Source organism: Ictidomys tridecemlineatus, chromosome 2 (genome assembly GCF_052094955.1).
Source record: "Ictidomys tridecemlineatus isolate mIctTri1 chromosome 2, mIctTri1.hap1, whole genome shotgun sequence".
NCBI lineage: Eukaryota > Metazoa > Chordata > Mammalia > Rodentia > Sciuridae > Ictidomys > Ictidomys tridecemlineatus.
Window position 1 is genome coordinate 75,343,849 of NC_135478.1, and position 8,476 is coordinate 75,352,324.

The window sequence follows — 8,476 nt, forward strand, 5'->3', positions numbered from 1 at the left end:
TTAAGGATCATTTTGCTTCTTAACATCCTTCATTTCCTTAAGATGCAATCCCAAAGGTTAGTGCCTGATTTACAATGATAGTAGAATAAATTGTGGTGATTAAAACAAATGCATTAACTTGGATTGGAGTCACACCTCATCTCAAAACCACACATTGCAATCCATCCCCCCTGGGCAGGCCTGGAGGAGAATGGAGAGGTGCAGGTGGTGAGGGTGTGAAAAGACAGTTGGGCAAAGAGGAGGAGCTGATTGGGTGCTATGCCCTGGCAGACCCTTTGGAATGGGATGGAGTCCTGAAGGACATGAAGAGAGGGTCAGAAGATGATGGTCACTTAATGACCACTTATCAGTATGGCAGTCTCAAGCAGAGCTGCTCCTGGACCCTGATAGCAAAATGTGGTACAGAACTGGAGAGAGAGGGAAAGCCCTTCTCACATGCAGCAGGTAGGAATGCTTTGGCTACAAGTAATGGAAAACAGTCTAAGCAAATAAAGGTTTGTTATGCCATCTACATCTGGAGGCTGACATTAGGGGACGGCATTATGACTTTCATGGACCTTAGGCACTTTTTTCTTTGTAGGGATCTTCCTCCACAAAATATTAAAATCATATTTTATAAGTATGTTGGTGTATGGAAGAGCATATTCAGATAGTGAATTATTTTCTGTGACCAAAGAATCTAGAGGTGGAATTACTGGATCATATTCTTCTATTTTTAATTTTTTTGAGGAACCTCCATACTATTTTCTGTAGTGGCTGCATCAACTCACTTCCCACCCACCATGGGAGGCTAGGCAGTGCGTGGCAAGGTCAGAGTCCCTTCAGGAGAGCCCCAGCCAGGGTGAGTGTGGAGCTGTGAGAGTGAAGGGACCTTGTTAGAGCAGGGGAGAGCTGGCAGACAAAGCATTTTACCCAAACAAAAAGAACTGCCAGATGTCCCGTTATCCTCTCCCCGTTAGTGAGCCTCAAGGAACCCAATTCTAGACAGTAAGGAATTCTTTTTCATTCTTCTGGTCATGGGAACCTAATCTACCCCCTTTCAATCCCATTGCCTACTGATCTTAAGTTTAGGAAAGAAAGGGGATCTCTTGAGTAGGCACAGATGACAGAACCACAGCTGAGGGGTGGGGCCTTTGCACCACTTGTTCCTCAGGTACACTGATAAGGTCACATTTTCATATTCAGGAATTTGGGACCAAAGGATAGCTTTGAGCTCTTGTGTGGCTGCAGTATTGGGTGAGCCTTGCTTGTTTCAACAAAGCAATAACAAAATGAACACCTCAGTGAAAACTGATGTCCAGTGTGCTGATCATTGTTGTCCACTTAAATTACTCTGCCCAGATTCTTACCCAATCTCCATTAATGCCCCTAAGTACGTAGACCATGTATCAGCACATCTGTTGAAGAAGCTCTTATTTAGTACCTCTGTGTATGCAAACCAGGGCTGCCATCATATGCTTCAGAGAAGGCACCTCTTCTGATTAAATGAAGGTGAAGAGGGAAACAAGAACATATCCTCCTTCCCAGTGTTTCCTTTATTCTTTTTATGAAAAGGAAATTTATTTCTAGGAGTCTCTTGACACATTGGCCACCAGGCCACATCTTGAGCAGCCATGAAGCCTCCAAAAGTGCCCTGGCGGGTCCTCAGCATCATGTGAACAGAAAGGAAGACACAGGAGGGGTTAGATCCCAGGGGACACACCCAACATGCCCCAGGTGCTCTGGCCATGGTGCTGACATGAGCACCAGTTTTGTGATAGAAAGGGAGGTGGACAGGTTCCCATGACCAGAAGAATGGAGAATTCTTTACTATCTAGGGTTCCTTGAGGCTCACTAATGGGAAGAGGATAAAGGGACATGTGGCAGTTCCTTTTTTCAGGTAAAATATTTCACAGAATCATTTCCTGAAGTTGTGATTCAGCATCCTTCTACAAAAGATTTTAAAACCCATAATTTTATTTTAAGAATGAGATGTGATTCTGCAATCTGCATTTGGGGTAAAATTGGGAGTTCATAACCCACTTTAATCTAATGTATGAAATATGATATGTCAAGAGCTTTGTAATGTTGTGAACAACCAATAAAAAAAATAAAAAATTTAAAAAAATATATAAAAAAATAAAATCTTTTCAACTCACAATGAAAAAAAAAAAGAATGAGATCTGGAAGGAACATGAGATATTAGGCTCCTTGGCTTCAGTCCCAACAGTTCTGTTTATTTTCATGCACTCACTGTGAAGTGAGTAAAAATTTCTGTGCTCACTAGAAATTCCACAGCCCTGCAAGCCCATTACTAAAATGAATGAATGAACACAAAAGATTAAGTGTGCACCCCCAAAAAAAGGAAAATAAAAGAAATGAGATAATAAAATTGAGGCTTTCTTCCTTTGTGCCAGGGGCTAGAGAGGTCAAACAGGATAACTCTGAAGTTCCCAGAGCTGGCTCTGCTCCCTGATGGTGCTGTGATGATGTTAACTCTGCAAATATTATCCATGTCACACATGAGAAAATGACTCTGGTAGAAAGACAGTGACATTTGTGCACATACTTACTGTTCTCTGTGTTATGCCACACCTCTGTCACTTGAAGATGCTTTCTTCTTCTAACCTTCATGTCCATGTGAAAACCCTTTAGGCTTTCACGTGCTCTCAGCCCAAAGGTCATCACCATTACCCAACAGACAGCAAAGACAGAATATCAGCAATTTTAGATAATATAGGGGTCCCAGCTCTGGTGCTGAGGCTTAACATGCTGGCTATGGCTGCAGGCACTGCTGTCCCAGGATTGGCCCCTTGTTTATATAGCAGTGGGTTACTGATCAGCCTTGGGCAATGATGTGAGCCAGTGAAGCTGGCTCCTAGGCATGGGAAACTTTAACCCTCTCCTCTGAAGCCTGGCTCTGAGATCCTGGCCCTTCAGCAGTCAGTTTGGCTCTGGGTAGACTGTGAGCATGAGGGATGAGGGGCCAGAAATGGGGAGAGACTTGGAAGGGGAGAATGAGGGGTCCACTGAGTGCAAAGGCAGTTGAGTCAATAGACTGAGTAAGGAAAACCCATCCTCACCCAATGAGGGCAGGCAAGGGGTAATCAGCCAAGATCCTCAATAGAACAAAAAGGAGGAGGAAAAGGAGACATTCTATTTCCTGGAGCTAGGACACACTTCTGCATTTGGACATTACTCTCCAGGTTCTTCAGTCTTTGGACTCTGGGACCTGCACCATCGGCCCCACAGGTTCTCAGGTCTTTGGCCTCAGACTAAGAGGGACACCATCTGCCTTTCTGGTTCTGTGGCTTCAGACTTGGACTGAGTTATGCTACTGGCTTCCCTGGATCTACAGCTCACAGAGACTTTGCCAAGTTCCCCAATATATCCCCTCTCATACATCCACAGACAGTTGGTCCTCCATATCTGCAGGTCCTGCTACAGCAGATTCAATCAACCACAGGTCCAAATATTCTAAAAAAATAAAATAAAAGTGTGTCTGTACAGAATGTATACATATTTTTCTTGTCATTGTCTCTTCATCACATCGGGTATTTGAAGTAGGCTAGATTTAGAATAAACTAGATCCCTATCTCACCAATTACAAAGCTCAACCCAAAATGGATTCAAAGCTTAAATGTAAAATCAAAAACTATAAAACTATTAGAAGAAAACATGGAGAAAGACTGTGAGGTGTTAGAATGGGCAAAGATTTGAAGGGGACCCCAAAATCAGCACAGGAAACAAAAGTAAAAACAGATGAATGATAATACTTCAAACTACAAAACTACATAGAAAAGGAAACAATCAACAGAGTCTAGACACAATCTATGGAATGAGAAGATATTTGCAAAGTAGACATCTAATAAGGGTTGCATCCAGAATATATAAGGAACTCTAAAAGCTCAATAGCAAAAATACAAATTACCTGATTTTAAAATGGGCCATGGACCTAAACAGACTTTTCTCAAAAGAAAGCATACAAATAATCAAAAATTATATGAAAAATTCTCTACATCACTAATAATCAGGGAACCACAAATCAAAACCACCATGAGACATCACCTCACTCTAGGAAGAAAGGTTATTGCCAAAATGATCAACAAAAATGCATATTGGTGGAGATGTGGAGGAAGTAGAACACTTGCACAGTGTTGATGGGAATGTAAATTAGTACAGCCACTATGGAAAACAGGATAGAGGTTCCTCAGAAAACCAGAAGTAGAACTACCCCATGATCCAGAAATCCCACTATTGGGTCCAAAAGAAATGAAGCCAGTAGTTCAGAGAAGCATCTGAATTCCTATGTTCCTTGCTACTCAAAATAGCCAAGAAATTGCAGCAACCCAGGTGTACATTCACTGACGAATGGATAAAGAAAACATGGTACATATACACCCCGCATGCAATTCAGTCAGAAAAAAGAATGGAATCCTATCATTTGCAACAAGCATGGATGGAATCAGAGGTCATTGTTTTAGTGAAGTGAGCCAGAGAGACAGGCACAGAGAGACTGCATGGCGGGGCTGTTGTGGAGCACTTCCTAGATCAGGTTGTAGCAGATATGGTGGTTTTTATCTTGGTTGCTTCGTGGCCCTCACTGGATGATCTCCATCTCTGAATCAGGAACTAGGAGGAACAGGACCTGGGAATCTGTTCTTACCCAAGCCTTCTGGGTAATGGTTATTATTATCACAATTGCTATGTATTCAAGTTGGAGACCTGTTGGAATAGCTAGTCACATTATCCTCACAGCTTTCCTGTGATCAGAAGAGCAGTGCACTGCCTGGCATTTGAGGGCTGTCAACTATGAGACCTAGAGTCAAGGTCAGGGCCAGTGGTACCTCTGATTCACCCATAACAATGGATTCATCCCAGTTTCTACAGTTAATTCAATGTTTTCCCCCTTGGGCCAGGCATCAGAATCATCTGTGGGGTTCCAGAAATGCAGGTGGCTAGCTTTACCTCATGCCAGTTAAGGCAGGAGCTCTGCAGAATGAGTACTGAGAAGGGGGGGGGGGCGGGAATAAATCCAAGGCCTAAACTCATGCTAGCTAAGTTAGCTAAGTGTTTTACCACGAAGCTGCACCCTTAGCTCCAGGAATTTGTATTTTTATAAGCTACCAGGTGATGCCAATGTAGAGCCAGGGTCGAAAATCACTGGTGGCCATTATTTCAGAAGTTCTCATCCTTATGTTTAATAATGAGGGTTCTAATCAACATATTGCTGACACATGAGGGTCTCAGTTTCCTCTTCTTAAATACAAACACCATAGACAAGAGCCAGCCCTGACCAGTGCTCTTTCCCTGAGTGTCCTCCTCCTGGTCACCACTATGGTGAGTCCTAGGGATGTGGTGGAGGAATCTCTCTGCCCACAGATCAGGACAGTCACCTCTCATAATGACTTTCAATACTTCACCTGGTGAGGAGGTGCGACAGGAAGCAGGGAATGGGAGAGAGTTGTGGGTGTACTTTTCTCAGGAAGGTCAGCCAAGGCTTACTCTTTGTAGCCTATTTGGTAGCATGCCCTTCATTTCACCCAGGTTTCTCCATTAACTTGCAGACATGTACTCATTATCCTCTGATAATTTTTCCTTGGTGATCATTTCTTCCTTCTCTATTCAACTTTGTGGAATCTCCTTTTTGTCTTAATTAGGCTACCTGGTGGTTTAGTGACTACATTAGTTTCTTAAAGAAACATCACTTCATTTTATTCATTGCTTCCATGCATTTTCTCTTTCGATTTCATTATTCTTCTCCGTTGGGTGGCTTTTATTAGGGTTATTTGGTATTTAAATATGTTTTCTAATTAGCGGTATAAATAAATTTTTGTGTGCATATAGTTGACCTAGTTCTGATACATGCTTGAGTTGTATTTAGTCATCTGCCATTTGTTTCCATGTATTCATAATTTTTCCAGCTTAAATGACACTTTTGCTCCCACTGTTCTCTCCCATTCATTTTTTCCAGACAGAAGACTAAGAGCATTTTGGGGGGGTGTTAATTCATTCAGAAATAACAATAATCAGAACTGCATGACATACGGGGTTGTATATGAGAATTATAATGTAGACTGCTTCCTATTCGATTCTATATTAAGTTTAATCATCCATCTATTTATTCTCTCTAAACTTATTAATGGAGTGTCTACTGCTTGCCAAAGACTGTGAGATGAGAGACCAGGTTCCCTCCAAGGTGACCCTTGCATTCTATTGGTGAAAGACTAATAATAAATAGATTTAGAAATGTGTGGTTCCCAGGAATGACTCTGTACCATGACCCGAAATACCAGTGAGCAGCAAAACTGAACCACTTTTCTCAAAGACATTAAAGAAGGCCTATTGGAGAGTGTCCCAGGTATCATAAGGAGGTAAGTACTTACTGAAAGAGGCAGACCAGTTGTGATTAATGCAGGTTCTGGCAACATGTACTGAGAACGGGCTCCATCTCTGCTCTGGGCTGGATACTGGGATGGAGGCTGCACTGGATACTGTGATATCTGGGAGTGTCTCATCCAACCCAATGCACTAGCATTTTATCCTCTTCTCCTCCTCCTCTTCTTTCCATTTTCTCCTTCCTGGCTTACTCTCCACCAGATGAATCAGAATCTTAAATTAGAACATTCAATGAGAAATGTCACTATGCAGCAGACTCCCAAGGCTGGTTTCTCAGCAGCAACTTGACACCATGGACAGCTTTCTTATAATCACTTCTGAGCACAGGGATTTTTCTGGAAAATCAGAGAGAGGACTATGAAATGTAGAGGAACAAAACCAATGTCTAAATTCAATAAAGCCCCAAATTAAGAGGACACCATAAATGATTGTACTTTGCAACCCAATGCAATAATTCTGAAGTCAACTTCAAGAAGAGTTAGGTTTTCCTAGTTTTTAGAATATTTTCAAGATATGATAAACAGAACAATGTGTTATTGGACAGTACAGTGCATAGTTGACATCAGAATTAGACCTATAGAAGTTTTCTATAGGACATTGGTGGAATCTCGAAGTAGTGGGTAATATAAAGATTACTTTAAAAAATAACAAATGCTAAAGAGGACATGAAGAAAAGAAAACTCATACTGTAGGAACATAAATTAGTACAGCCATTATGGAAAACAGCATGTTGATTCTTTAGAAAACTAAAAATAAAACCACCATATGATCCAGCAACCCAACTACTAGGTATAGAGCCAAAGGAGAGGGACTCATTATACCAAAAAAAATACTTGAACTTCCATGTCTATTGGAGGACAATTGATAATAGCTAAAACATGGAACCTACCTGGATGCCCTCTAGTGGATGAATGGATAAAGAAAATTATATACATACACACACACAATGAACCATTATTCAGCCATAAAAATCCTGTCATTTTCATTAACATGGATGGAACTAGAGATGATCATGTTAAGTAAAATAAGCCAGACACTGAAAGAGAAATGCCACAAGTTCTCAGTCATTTGTGGAAACTAATGAATCAGTCTCAAAAAGAACAAAAAGGGATAGTGGTACCAGAGACTGGGAAGGAAAGGAGACAGGGGGATGCGGAGAAATTCAAGTAGGGGTAACAAAACATAGAGAGGAAGAATTAGTTCTGGTTCTTCTTTAGCAGAGTAGGTAACTGTAGGTTAAAACAATCTGGTATGTTCCAAGCACAGAAAAATTAATGGTTGAAGAGATGGTGTAGTACAACTGCTTCAATCTGAGGCAGGTTCAGGCAGCCTAAGAAGGTACGCGGAGCAGAAGGGCAATCTGACATGCTTTTATTTGATGGGTGGGTGGGAATCCATGAAGTGGAAAGTCCCATTTAGTTTATATACAGGATTAAAATGAAGCTAGCAGCTTGCCAAGTATGATATCAAGAGCTAAATAAGAAAACACGTGCACCCTTGTTCCAGAATTTAATAAGACATCTTAACCATTGCTTCCTGGACATCAGGGTGAGGGAGCCTGACTCACGCCATTTTCCCTATAGATGGAAATGCTTATTACCTTGATTATCACACATTCTGTATATTTACTGAATTACCACATGTACCGATACAGATACAAAAAAAAAAACTATGTCTCAATATAACATAAATAAAATGGTTGTATAATTAAAATGAGTATCTGATGTGTGCGTGTCAAGGCTTTAATTGCAAACAATGCAGCTGTAAAAATGTTAGAAGAAAGGATTGGTGATTAAAAAAAATAATAAAGCAGCAAAGCCAAAGAATGACAGAAACCCGGAAACAACCAGTGAGGCTGATACTACAGATATATTTTTAAGGGACACAAAATACTAAAAGCTTGCAGATCCACTCATAGGGATCAGTGCCCCGAGTGGATTTGGGCTATCTTCTTTGAATCCAAGGAGGTCGGAGCAGCTGCATTCAGTTGTGCTGGCCACTGCAGGGATTAGGTTAAAGCTCTTCAGTGCTAAGGGCTAAGTTTCTGGGGCCCATGTGCATATCGTTTTGTAAAGTTACCTGGCAGGTAAATCCGGGG